The sequence below is a fragment of the Triticum dicoccoides genome, chromosome 2B (assembly GCF_002162155.2).
Source record: "Triticum dicoccoides isolate Atlit2015 ecotype Zavitan chromosome 2B, WEW_v2.0, whole genome shotgun sequence".
Lineage (NCBI taxonomy): Eukaryota > Viridiplantae > Streptophyta > Magnoliopsida > Poales > Poaceae > Triticum > Triticum dicoccoides.
Genome location: NC_041383.1, coordinates 724,240,671 through 724,254,736, shown reverse-complemented (window position 1 = coordinate 724,254,736; position 14,066 = coordinate 724,240,671). Strand labels below are relative to the sequence as shown.

Here is a 14,066-nt window from a genome sequence, read left to right as displayed (position 1 = left end):
TCATCGGTAGTGGCGGTGGAGCGGGGGAGGGTGCGGGGGGTGCCCGTTGGCGGCGGTGGAGCGGGGGAGGGTGCGGGGGGCGGGTTCTCGTCGGCGGCGGTGGAGCGGGGGAGGGTTGCGATGGGTCATCGGCGGCGGTGGAGCTAGCGGGGGAGGGTGCGGGTGGGATCGAGATCGAGATGGAGGGGGAATCGAGATCGAGATGGAGGGAGATCGAGATCAAGTGTCCTCATGAATTCAAAAAGTGCCCATGAAATTTAGAAATATTCATGATATCAAAAAGTGCCCATGAAATACAATCGAGAAATGAATACTACAATTTAAATACAATCGATCTTAGCTAGCTATCTGTTACAATCTTCTTGCCCTTCTTTTTCGCAAATGGAGTTCTTCTGTGGAACGGACGTCCTTTAGGTAGGGTGGTCCTGCTTCTTCTTGTGGTGTGTGCTGCTACTTCATCATCGTCGTCATGTTCGATCTTCGGGTCGCCGTACTTGTAGAAGTCTTGCTCATTGGCTACTCCATCCATTCCGATGATCTTCCTTTTGCCTCTCCTCACGACAACACGACTGGGCTTTGGCGGGTCGGTAATGAAGAAGCATTGGTCCACTTGGCAACCCAGTACCCATGGCTCATTTTTCGCGGTGACATTTACACCCGTGGTCTTGGATTTGGCTTCGGGTATAACCATGGTGGTGAAATACCGGTCTTCTTTTAGGACGCTCTTCGCCCATCTGACACGGAACATCGGGACCTTCTCTCCAGCGTAGTCAGCTCCCAGATCTCCTCAATCCTTACGTAGTATCTGTCCTTGTCGTTGCCGGTGTAGGATTCCATCGTTACCCCAGAGTTATCACAACCATCGCTCTTCATGTCCTTGTTCTCGGTGTAGAATGTGTAGCCATTGATATCGTACGCCTCATAGGTCATCAGGTTGTGCTCGGCGCCCTATGACAAGGCGAATATGAGTTGTTCTTCCGCGGAAGAATCCTGATGTAAAGGGTACGACATAAGCTTCTGCTTGAACCAACGCGTGAAACATGAGTTGTTCTCTTTGATTATATCTCCGTTCGTCCTCTGTTGGCCTCAGTCATTGTACATGTTCTCAATAAAGGTTTTGTGCTCTACCACCCAAGGATCAACCACGTCTATGTGTTGTAGCGCGACTAGGTTTGCTCTTTCAAAGTCGGCGAGTCGACCCTCTAAGTCGACATGCATTTCGCGGCGACCCTCACGGTGACCCCATCCAGCGAGCCTGCCGAGGTGCCTGTTGACGGACAGACCAACGGGGTTCTCGATGCCTAGATAATTCGTGCAGTAGGAGATGCACTCTTCGGTCAGAAAGCCCGTGGCTATACCTCCCTCTGGACATGACATGTTTCGAACGTATCCTTTGATGACACCATTCATCCTTTCGAACGGCATCATGTTGTGCAGGAACGTCGGCCCGAGTTGGATGATATCCTCCATGATATGGACCAGCAGATGCACCATAACATCGAAGAATGCGGGCGGGAAGTACATCTGAAGCTCGCATAGTATCACCACGATCTCTTCCTGTAGCCTTCTGAGTTGCCTCACGCCAATGGACTTCCAAGAGATGACATTGAAAAAGTTGCATAGGCCAAATAGCGTTTCACGGACGTGCGCGTCCTTTATCCCACGGATTACAACTGGAAGTATCTGCGTCATCAGCACGTGACAGTCGTGAGACTTCATCCCACTGAACTTCTGCTTCGCTGGGTCTAGGTGTCTGCTTATCTTCCCCGCATAACCGTAAGGAAGTTTTACTCCTAGTAGGCAGGTGAAAAACTACTCGATCTCCTCTTGACTTAGAGTGAAGCACGCGGGAGGGTAGTCATTTCCGGTCTTCTTGGCCTTTTTGCCTTTGCGACGACTTTCTGTGTCCTACTTCGCCTCATCATCATCATCATCATTATTATTAGCGTGAAGCTCCTGCCTGATGCCCATTGATTTCAAGTCTGCCCTTGCTTTCGGCCCATCTTTGGTCCTCTCTGGCATGTTGAGCAGGGTATCAAGCAGACTCTCGCACACGTTCTTCGTGATATGCATGACATCAAGGCTGTGAGGCACACGGTGGATCTTCCAGTACGACAAGTCCCAGAAAACAGACCTCGTTTTCCATAGCTTCAGCAGCGGCTCTGGCGCCTTTCGCTTCTTTCCCGGCTCTGGCGCCTTTTGCTTCTTTCCCAGCAGTGGGCAGTCTTTCCAATTTTTCAACAGCTCATCTATTTCCTCGCCGCTCCTCGTACACGGGCGTTTTCGGGGTTCGGTTTCACCATCGAACAGATCCTTGCGTTTCCTCCACGGGTCATCGTCGTGAAGCCACCTTCGATGTCCCATGAACATGGTTTTTGAAGACCCGGGATCTCTATCTAGCTGGCGATACGTTGTGTCATCCATGCACCTTACGCATCCAGAAAATCCGTGGACTACCTGCCCCGCGAGATATCCGTAACCGAGATAGTCGTGCACCGTCGTGAGCAGTGCGGCTCTCATAGGGAAATATTCTTTCTCTGCGGCGTCCCACGTATTGGCTGGCGTTTTCCACAGTGTGTCTAGCTCCTCCTTCAGCAGCCCCAGATACAGATTGATGTCGTTCCCTGGTTGTTTCGGCCCTTCAATTAGCATACTCATGTGAATGTACTTCCTCTTCATGCACAACCAGGGGGGAAGGTTGTACATCCACACAAACACAGGCTAGGTGCTATGTGTGCTTCTCTGGCTTCCAAACGGATTGACTCCATCGGTGCTCGCGCCCAGCACGATGTTCCTTGGATCCTTCCCAAATTATGGGTATTCGAAGTTCAACGCTTGCCACTGGCTCGCATCCTTAGGGTGACTCAGCATCTTGTCTTTTTTATTTGTCTCTGGATCATTTCCGTCATCTTCCCGCTTCTTCTCCTCCCTATCCGCGTGCCAACGCAGGAGCTTTGCTACCTTAGGGTCCGCGAAATACCGCTGCAGACGAGGAGTGATCGGAAAGTACCACACCAATTTTCGAGGAGCTTTCTTCCTCTTCTTGTATCGAGTGACGCCGCACACCGGACAGATGGTAGACTCCGCATGCTCGTCCCGATAAATGATGCAATTGTTCATGCACACATGGTATTTCACGTGCGGTAAATCCAGAGGACACACGATTTTCTTCGCCTCCTCGAAACTGGTCGGGCACTTGTTCCCCTTGGGAAGACATTCGTGCCAGAATGACATGTTCTCGTTGAAGCATGCGTCGGTCATTTTGTGTTTTACCTTCATCTCCAGAGCCATGAGCGTTACTTTCAGGCGGGTATCCTCGGGCCTGCATCCTTCATACAATGGAGTAACTGCATCTATCTCCAGTTGATCCAGCTTGGCTTTCTCTCAGGCGGCAGCTCTTGCGTTATCCGTCTGCTTGAGAAGCAGCTCTTGAATATGAGGGTCCTGCACCTAGCCTCCATCATCGTCTACTCCGGCATCTTCATCTTCATGATCATGCCCTTCGTCTAGATCTTCCTCATCATCATGTACGACATCTTCTACATGATGACTGTGTACAGCATCACCGCCGTGATCATGTCATGGAGATTCTTCGTCTTCTCGCCCGCCCTCGCCGCGGTGGTACTTCTCTTGTTGCCCTTCCTCATTCCCCCCCCCATGGACGACTTCATAGTCATCTTCATCACCTTGCCACCAATAGCCATCCATGAAACCACGCAAGAGCAGGTGGTCCCGCACCTGCCCGGAATCCGGGTCCGCAATAAGGCTCTTCAGCTTACATCTTCGACACGGACATCTTATCTCCGTCTCGTTCTTTTGAAGCATCTCGGCCTTCGCGGAGCTCAAAAACCTATTCACGATGCCTTCAATCATCGTGCGGACCATGGTGGCCTGCGAGGTAGAGCAAAACGATATTTTAGAACCAAGAAAAAATTTGGCATGACCTTCCCTAAAAATAGGACCAAAAAGAATGCATAGTGCCAAAATTCTCGCCGAAACGGAAATGAATCAACATTCTGGCAAAATATTGGCAACTATTGCATTTCAAATACCGGTACCTGCAAACACAAACATATATGCAACACCACAAACACATGCAACACCACAAACATACATAGATCTAGCTAGGCCACAAAAAGTGCATGTGCACATTGTTGGAGCGAGCTAGGGAGAAAAAAAGTAGATCTACATCATGAAGATAGCTTTCCCCTTACTTACCTATCAAAAAAAAGGTAATTTCACCACTTAATTTTGATGAATCTATGGTGGAAATGAGGTGAGGAGGAGGAGGCAGCCGAAAGCTTGGAGAAGGAGGTGGAGAGAATGAAGTGGGGAAAGTGAGTGGGTAGGTATGTGGCTGTCCAAAATATCTTGTTGGGGTCCCAGGTTACTAATGGCGCACCACCAGCAAATGCGCCATTAGTAACCCTGGTTACTAATGGCGCACCTGCAGGTGGTGCGCCATTAGTAGTTTTGCAGAAAAGTAAAAAAAGAAAATATATATACTAATGGCGCACTGTGGAAAAGTGCGCCATTAGTAGTTTAAACTAGTAATGGCGCACTGTGACACGGTGCGCCATTAGTAGTTTTGCAAAAAAGTAAAAATATATATATACTAATGGCGCACTGCCTGCCAGGTCCGCCATTACTAGTTAGAACTAGTAATGGCGCACTTCGACCCAATGCGCCATTAGTATGTATGGAAAAATGGAAAAAAAAATTAATACTAGTGGCGCACCGAGTGTACGGTGCGCCATTAGTGTCTTCCACACTAATGGCGCATCAACAACCGGTGCGCCATTAGTATATAGTAGTGGCGCACTGCTTACCTGGTGCGCCATTAGTATCAATCCTATCTATAGCCCTTTTCTTAGTAGTGCACCACGTGATGATCGAGTGTGATAGATTCTAACGTTCACATACAACGGGTGTAAGCCAGATTTACACATGCAAAACACTTAGGTTGACTTGACGAGCCTAGCATGTACAGACATGGTCTCGGAACACAAGAGACCGAAAGTTCGAACATGAGTCGTATAGTAGATACGATCAACATGAAGATGTTCACCAATGATGACTAGTCCGTCTCACGTGATGATCGGACACGGCCTAGTTGACTCGGATCATGTATCACTTAGATGACTAGAGGGATGTCTATCTGAGTGGGAGTTCATTAAATAATTTGATGAGATGAACTTAATTATCATGAACATAGTCAAAAGGTCTTTGCAAATTATGTCGTAACTTGCGCATTAGTTCTACTGTTTTAGATATGTTCCTAGAGAAAATTTAGTTGAAAGTTGACAGTAGCAATTATGCGGACTGGGTCCGTAAACTGAGGATTGTCCTCAAATACTGTGCAGAAGGATTATGTCCTTAATGCACTGCTCAATGTGCTGAACCTCGAGCGTTATCTGTGGATGTTGCGAACATCTGACATACATGTTTTGATGACTACGTGATAGTTCAGCGCGTAATGTTAAACGATTTAGAATTGAGGCACCGGGAGACATTTTGAAACGTTGCAGAACATATGAGATGTTCCAAGGACTGAAATTGGGATTTCAGGCTAGTGCCCACGTCAAGAGGTATGAGACCTTTGACAAGTTTCTTAAGCCTGCAAACTAAGGGAGAAAAGCTCAATTGTTGAGCATGTGCTCAGATTGTCTGAGTACTACAATCGCTTGAATCGAGTGGGAGTTATCTTCCACATGAGATAGTGATGGTTCTCCATAGTCACTGCCACCAAGCTATTAGAGCTTCGTGATGAACTATAACATATCAGGGATAGACATGATGATCCTTGAGCAATTCAGGATGTTTGACACCGCGAAAGTAGAAATCAAGTAGGAGCATCAATTGTTGATGGTTAGTAAAACCACTAGTTTCAAGAAGGGAAAGGGAAAGAAGGGATACTTCATGAAACGGCAAATCAGTTGCTGCTCTACTGAAGAAACCCAAGGTTGAACCCAAACCCGAGACTAAGTGCTTCTGTAATGAGGGGAACGGTCACTGAAGCAGAACTACCCTAGATACTTGGTGGATGAGAAGGCTGGCAAGGTCGACAGAAGTATTTTGGATATACATTATATTAATGTGTACTTTACTAGTACTCCTAGTAGCACCAAGGTAATAAATACCGGCTCGGTTGCTAAGTGTTAGTAACTCGAAATAAAAGGCTACAGAGACTAGCTAAAGGTGAGATGACGATATGTGTTGGAAGTGTTTCCAAGGTTGATGTGATCAAACATCGCACACTCCCTCTACCATCGGGATTGGTGCTAAACCTAAATAATTGTTATTTGGTGTTTGCGTTGAACATAGACATGATTGGATTATGTTTATCATAATTTGGTTATTCATTTAAGGAGAATAATGGTTACTATGTTTATTTGAATAATACCTTCAATGGTCTTGCACCTAAAATGAATGGTTTATTGAATCACGATCTAGTGATACACATGTTCATGCCAAAAGATATAAGATAGTAATGATAGTACCACATACTTGTGGCACTGCCATTTGAGTCATATTGGTATAAAACGCATGAAGAAGCTCCATGTTGATGGATGTTTGGACTCACGCGTTTTTGGAAAGATTGAGACATGCGAACCATGTCTATTGGTATATATGCATGAAGAAACTCCATACAGATGGATCGTTTGGACTCACTTGATTTTGAATCACTTGAGACATGCAAATCATACCACATGGGCAAGATGACTGAAAGTCCTCGTTTTCAGTGAGATGGAACAAGAAAGCAACTTGTTGGAAGTAATACATTTTGATGTGTGCAGTCCAATGAATGTTGAGGCATGCAGTGGATATCGTTATGTTCTTACTTCACAGATGATTTGAGTAGATGCTAAGTATATTTACTTGATGAAACACAAGTCTGAATTATTGAAAGGTTCAAGTAATTTCAGAGTGAAGTTGAAGATTGTCGTGACAAGAGGATAAAATGTCTATGATATGATCATAGAGATGAATATCCAAGTTACGAGTTTGGCACACAATAAAGACATTGTGGAAATTGATTCACAACTAATACCGCCTGGAACACCATAGTGTGATGGTGTGTCCGAATATCATAACTGCACCCTATTGGATATGGTGCATACCATGATGTCTCTTATCGAATTACCACTATCGTTTATGGGTTAGGCATTAGAGGCAACCGCATTCACTTTAAATAGGGCCCACGCAATTCCGTTGAGACGACATTGTATGAACTATGGTTTAGAGAAACCTAAGTTGTCGTTTCTTAAAAGTTTGGGGATGCGATGCTTATGTGAAAAAGTTTCAGGCTGATAAGCTCGAACCCAAAGCGGATAAATGCATCTTCATAGGACACCCAAAAACAGTTGGGTATACCTCCTGTCTCAGTTCCGGAAGCAAAAGGGATTGTTTCTAGAATCGGGTCCTTTCTTGAGGAAAAGTTTCTCTCGAAAGAATTGAGTGGGAGGATGGTGGAGACTTGATGAGGTTATTGAAGTCACTTCAACTAGTGTGTAGCAGGGCACAGGAAGTTGTTCCTGTGGCGCCTACACCAATTGAAGTGGAAGCTGATGATATTGATCATGAAACTTAGGATCAAGTCACTACCAGAACTTGTAGGTCGACAAGGATACGTACTACTCCAGAGTGGTAAGTAATTCTGTCTTGGAGGTCATGTTGCTAGACAACAATGAACCTACAAGCTATGGAGAAGCGATGGTGGGCCCGGATTTCGACGACTGGCTCGAGGCCATAAAATCCGAGAAAGGATCCATGTATGAAAACAAATTATAGACTTTGGAAGAACTACTTGATGGTCGTAAGGCTGTTGGTTACAGATGGATTTTAAAAAGGAAGACGGACAATGATGGTAAGTGTCACCATTAAGAAAGCTCGACTTGTCGCTAAGATGTTTTCCGACAAGTTCAAGGAGTTGACTGCGATGAGACTTTCTCACTCGTAGCGGTGCTAAGAGTCGGTTGGAATTATATTAGCAGTTACTGCATTATTTATGAAATCATGCAGATAGGGTGTCAAAACATTGTTTCCTCGACAATTTTCTTGAGGAAAGGTTGTATATGATACAACCAGAAGGTTTTGTCAATCCTATGAGATGCTAACAAGTATGCAAAGCTCCATCAATCCTTCTAAGGACAGGAGTAAGCATCTCGGAGTTGGAATATATGCTTTGATGAGATGATCAAAGATTTTGGGTTTATACAAAGTTTATGAGAAACTTGTATTTCCAAAGAAGTGAGTGGGAGCACTATAGAATTTCTGATGAGTATATGTTGTTGACATATTGTTGATCGGAAATGATGTAGAATTTCTGGAAAGCATATAGGGTTATTTGAAAAGTGTTTTTCAATGGAAAACCTGCAATAAGCTAGTTGAACATTGAGCATCAAGATCTATAAGGATAGATCAAAAACGCTTAATAGTACTTTCAAACGAATACACACCGTGACAAGATTTTGAAGGAGTTCAAAATAGATCGGCAAAGAAGGAGTTCTTGGCTGTGTTATGAGGTGTGAGTATTGAGTAAGACTCAAGACCTGACCACGACAGAAGAGAGAGAAAGGATGAAGGTCGTCCCCTATGCTTTAGACGTAGGCTCTACAGTATGCTTTGCTGTGTACCGCACCTGAAGTGTGCCTTGCCATGAGTCAATCAAGAGGTACAAGAGTGATCCAGGAATAGGATCGCATGACAGAGGTCAAACTTATCCTTAGTAACTAGTTGACTAAGGAATTTTCTCGATTATGGAGGTGGTAAAAGAGTTCGTTGTAAAGGGTTATGTCGATGCAAACTTTGACACTAATCCGGATGACTCTGAGTAGTAAACCGGATTCGTATAGTAGAGCAGTTGTTTGGAATAGCTGCAAGTAGCGCATGGAAGCTGCATTTACAAGATGACATAGAGATTTGTAAAGCACACACAGATCTGAAAGGTTCAGACCCGTTGACTAATAACTTCTCTCACAAGCAAGAGATGATCAAACACCATGGGCGTTGGATTCATTACAATCACATAGTGATGTGAACTAGATTGTCGACTCTAGTGCAAGTGGGAGACTGTTGGAAATATGCCCTAGAGGCAATAATAAAATGGTTATTATTATATTTCCTTGTTCATGATAATTGTCTATTGTTCATGTTGTAATTGTATTAACTGGAAACCGTAATACATGTGTGAATACATAGGCCACAACATGTACCTAGTGAGCCTCTAGTTGACTAGCTCGTTGATCAATAGATGGTTATGGTTTCCTGACCATGGACATTAGATGTCATTGATAACGGGATCACATCATTAGGAGAATGATGTGATGGACAAGACCCAATCCTAAGCATAGCACAAGATCGTGTAGTTCGTTTGCTAAAAGCTTTTCTAATGTCAAGTATAATTTCCTTAGACCATGAGATTGTGCAACTCCCGGATACTATAGGAATGCTTTGGGTGTATCAAACATCACAACGTAATTTGGTGGCTATAAATTAAAGGTGAACTACAGGTATCTCCGAAAGTGTCTGTTGGGTTGGCACGAATCGAGACTGGGATTTGTCACTCCGTATGATGGAGAGGTATCGATGGGCCCACTCGGTAATGCATCATCATAATGAGCTCATTGTGACTAAGTAGTTAGTCACGGGATCATGCATTACAAAACGAGTAAAGTGACTTGCCGGGAACGAGATTGAACGAGGTATTGGGATACCGACCATCGAATCTCGGGCAAGTAACATACCGATTGACAAACGGAATTGTATACAGGATTGATTGAATCCCCGACATCGTGGTTCATCCGATGAGATCATCATGGAACATGTGGGAGTCAACATGGGTATCCAGATCCCACTGTTGGTTATTGGCTGGAGAATGTCTCGGTCATGTCTGCATGGTTCCCGAACCCGTAGGGTCTACACACTTAAGGTTCGGTGACGCTAGAGTTGTTATGGGAAATAGTATGTGGTTACCGAAGGTTGTTCGGAGTCCCGGATGAGATCCTGGACATGACGAGGAGCTTCAGAATGGTCTGGAGGTGAAGGTCGGTATATTGGACGAAGGGTATTGGAGTCCAGAATTGCTCCGGGGGTACCAGGTGATGACCAGCGTGTCCGAAAGGGGTTTCGGAGGCCCCGGCAAGCGTTGGGGGCCTTATGGGCCAAGGGGAGGGGGAACATCAGCCCACTAAGGGGCTGAGCGCCCCTCCCACCCCATCTCACGTAACCTAGAGAGGTTGGGGCGCCTCCCCTAGGCCAGCCACCCCTCCCGGCTTGCGGGGCAAGTTTCCTAGGGGGTGGGGGCGCCCAATCCCATCTAGGGTTTCCCTTGGCCGCCGCCCCCTCCTCTAGATCCATCTAGAGGGGCCGGCCCCCTCTCTCCCCTTCCCCCTATATATAGTGAGGGGGTGGGAGGGCAGCCACACCCTTCCCCTGGCACAGCCCTCCCTCCTCCAATACTTCCTCCTCCTCCGAAGTGCTTAGGCGAAGCTCTGCCGAGAACCACGAGCTCCACCACCACCACGCCGTCGTGCTACCGGAGTTCTCCCTCAACTTCTCCTCTCTCCTTGCTGGATCAAGAAGGAGGAGACGTCCCCGGGCAGTACGTGTGTTGAACGCGGAGGCGCTGTCCGTTCGGCGCTAGATCGGATGTTCCACGATTTGAATCGCCGCGAGTACGACTCCATCATCCATGTTCTTGTAATGCTTCCGCATCACGATCTTCAAGGGTATGAAGATACACTCCTCTCTCTCTTGTTGCTAGAATCTCCATAGATTGATCTTGGTGATGCGTAGAAAAATTTGAATTTCTGCTACGTTCCCCAACATGGGCAGGCACATCACTGTGCTGCCATACCACGGGAGGCGCAGTCGCAGGGATGCCCGGAGCGCCCGTAGCGCTCGGACCGGCAGCGTGGTGCGAGGCAGTGCCCGCGAACGGCATACTCCCGCCAGGACGAGGGCTGATGATGCCCGCTCCTGGGGCGTGTGGGCGCCATGGCATCGGCCAGCCGTGAACCATGCCTGTCCACGGCGCAGCTGCAGGAGCGGGAGGGTGTTGAGCGTGCCCACCCTCGCCGGAGTGGGACGACTGAACCCCGCCGGAGTTGTTGCCCTTCCCCTTTCCCTTGTAGCGCCCACCTCCGCCACGTGGAGGGCCGTTCCCAGGGCCGCCGCCACCGCCGCCGCCACCCGGATTGTTGTTGTTGGCCGGGACGCGTGCAGCGTGCAGCGCGGTCTCAGTGTTGCCGTTGGCAGAGAGACCGCTCTCCTCAGCAGGAAGGCACGGCAGTGCAGCAGGGTCGGGAACGGTGTCTGCATCGTCAGGATGGGCACCGCATAGCGAAAACGTGGGTGAAGTCCACGGAACATGTTGAGCACCTGATCGCGGTCGATGATGGGCGCGCCGAGCTCGGCGAGGCGGTCGGCGCAGTCCTTGAGCCGTGCGAAGAAGGAGAGGATGGACGAGGAACCTTGCTCGATGCAGCAAAATTCGGTGGAGAGAAACACCACCTGATGCTCCGCGTTCTCGAGGAAGAGAGTGAAGATGGACTCCCAGACGGCAGCGGCAGTGGCGCCGCGCTGGTGAATGAGCCCGAAGACCTCCGTGCTGACGCAGTTGTACAGCCAGGTGAGGACGTGGGCGTCGTCCTGCGCCCAGGCTGGGTCATGGGGCCGCGCCGGGCCAGCGATGTGGTCAGTGACGGCGTGCTTGGCGAACGTGACCTCGAAAAGAGTGCACCAATGGGAGAAGTTGGGCGGGTTGAGCATGAGCACGATGGGAATGTGCTAGTTGATGTAAACTCCGGCGAGAGGAGAGACGGGCTGCTGGTTGTGCGCGGAGGAGGAGGCCGTCGGATCCGGCATGAAGAGCGCCCCGCGCGTGATGGCAGAGGGGGTGAGGAGGGTCTGGGTATGGCTCTGGGAGGAGGGCGGCGTGGCGAGCAAACCGCCACCGATGGCATGGTTGGGCCGCGGTGGTGGGGGTGGAGGGGGAGGGGGAGGAGCGGCCATGGCCACGAGGTGCAGAGGGGAGCGGAAGCGGTTTCAGAGACGAGGAATGAGCCCTGCGTCTAATACCATGTAGAATGCTATGGGAAAAGGAGATTGCACCTTGGGTGCTCTCCGATCTATACACTCCTATATATAGCTCAGGTTACAACAGGGGCGTGGAGCGCCAGGTCGTGGCTACGTGCATGGATCGTGGGTGATCGCATGCGGTACGTGCGCATGGGGGGAGAGAGGTGAGAGACAGACTAGCTAGCTGCTAACACCGATGTCGCCGCCCTTGTCGCCAAGAACCCAAAGTTCCTCTGTGCCAGCGTGGAGAGAACACTGACGCCCGTCGTCGTCAGGCTCTCGGGCCTCGGCTTGTCGCGTTCTAAAATAGCGCGCCTCGCCTTGCTCGCGCTCGACAAATTCTGCAAAAAATCCATCATCGCCGGGATGCAGTACTGCTTGCCCCTCTTTGGGTCCTCGAAGAACCTCCTTCGAGCCCTACCTCGAGCGGGTGGCTCCATTCTCGGGTCTGACCTCGACCGGGTGGTCAAGCCCAATGTCACCTTCCTGCACGAGTGCGGGCTAGCTGCTTGTGATATTACCAGGCTCTACATACGTATGCCATTGCTGCTCAGCATCAGCACCGAACGCATCCAGACAGCAGTGGCGTGTATCAAAGGTCTTCTTGGTGTGCCCCGAGGATCTCCGATGTTCAGACATGCATTACAAGCTGTTGCATTCCTCAGCGAAGACAAAATCACTGCCAAAGTGGAGCTCTTGAAGAAAACATTCACGTGGACGGATGCTGAGGTGGGCATTGTTGTTTCTAAGTGTCCACAAGTGTTGTCCAGGAATAAAGAATCGCTGGAGCGCAGGTCCGAGTTCCTTATTTCCGAGTTGGGATTGGAACCAGCATACATTGCTTATCGTCCAGCATTGCTCACTTATAGTCTAGAGGGCCGGCTTAGGCCCCGGTGCTACATTGTAAAGTTTCTTAAGGAAAATGGGTTGCTAGATCATGACCGGGACTACTATAATACACTCAGTATCAGCGAGAAGGTATTCATGGAGAAGTTCATATTCCCTCACAAGGAAGTTGCACCCCATCTCACTCAAGACTATGCAAATGCTTGCAGGGGGGAAGTGTCCGCCAGGTTCAGTTTTACTTGAACCAAGACCGATATGAAAATGGGTATGTTCATTATGTCATTCAGAAGAGAAGAAAACATCGCACTGCTATGAGCTTGTTCTTCCTCCTATCATATTAACACACATATAGGAACTAAGAAAGTGAGATCAGGGAATCCTGCAAATTCTTTGAAGTATCGATAAGTAGTATTGTTGCACACTCTGTATCTTTGTGTTCTAAAATGGCCATTGCAGTTTTCAATGCCATCCTCCATCTACCTTTCATGAAAGAATGTTCTCATTTTGGCCATGAAGATGATATGAAATCTCAAACTTCACTGGAAGTAGTATTTCTGTTTCTCACTAGTAGTTTGTATCAGTTTTCGTTTGTCTCTTGCAGTTTTGCATGGCATTCTGGGCGATACTTTTCTAGGGGATTCTGTTCTTGAAACTGAATAGTTGAGTAGTAGGCTAGTAGCATTTTTGTTGAAAGCCTACTTGTCTATTACTACGTAAATAGAAATTTCTAATGCCCTGGTATTGCATAGTGCTGAAAAACAGAGGACATTTCATACAATAAGGAAACTTAAGTTATGGTAACCTTGAAAAGAGTTATGGCATTACCATGTTAATTTCGGTTATATCTTTTAGCTAATTTTATTCCATAATAGCACTATCTATATAGATCGTGCATGCATATTTATCCTTAGCATATTTGTTTAGGATAGTAAAATGGGTCTTATGTACCGTCATTTTCACAAATTTCTATGTGAGAAGTCGAGGAAAAGGAAAAAAGCCGGATGGGATGCCATGTAGTCTGAATCTTGCAGAATTTCAAACATAGGAATTACTATGCACCTTAGACTACGAACCAACCTGTGAGGATGGTGCACATTTCTTTGTTCTTGATGCGAGGTTGTGTAAGTTGGAAGAAATGA

The 14,066-nt window shown here is 47.7% G+C and overlaps 1 pseudogene; it reads left to right on the top strand.

Annotated features, from left to right (window-relative positions):
• Positions 1 to 13,170, top strand: part of LOC119361261 — a 40,131-nt pseudogene extending 26,961 nt beyond the window's left edge.
• The last annotated feature ends 896 nt before the right edge of the window (positions 13,171 to 14,066 follow it).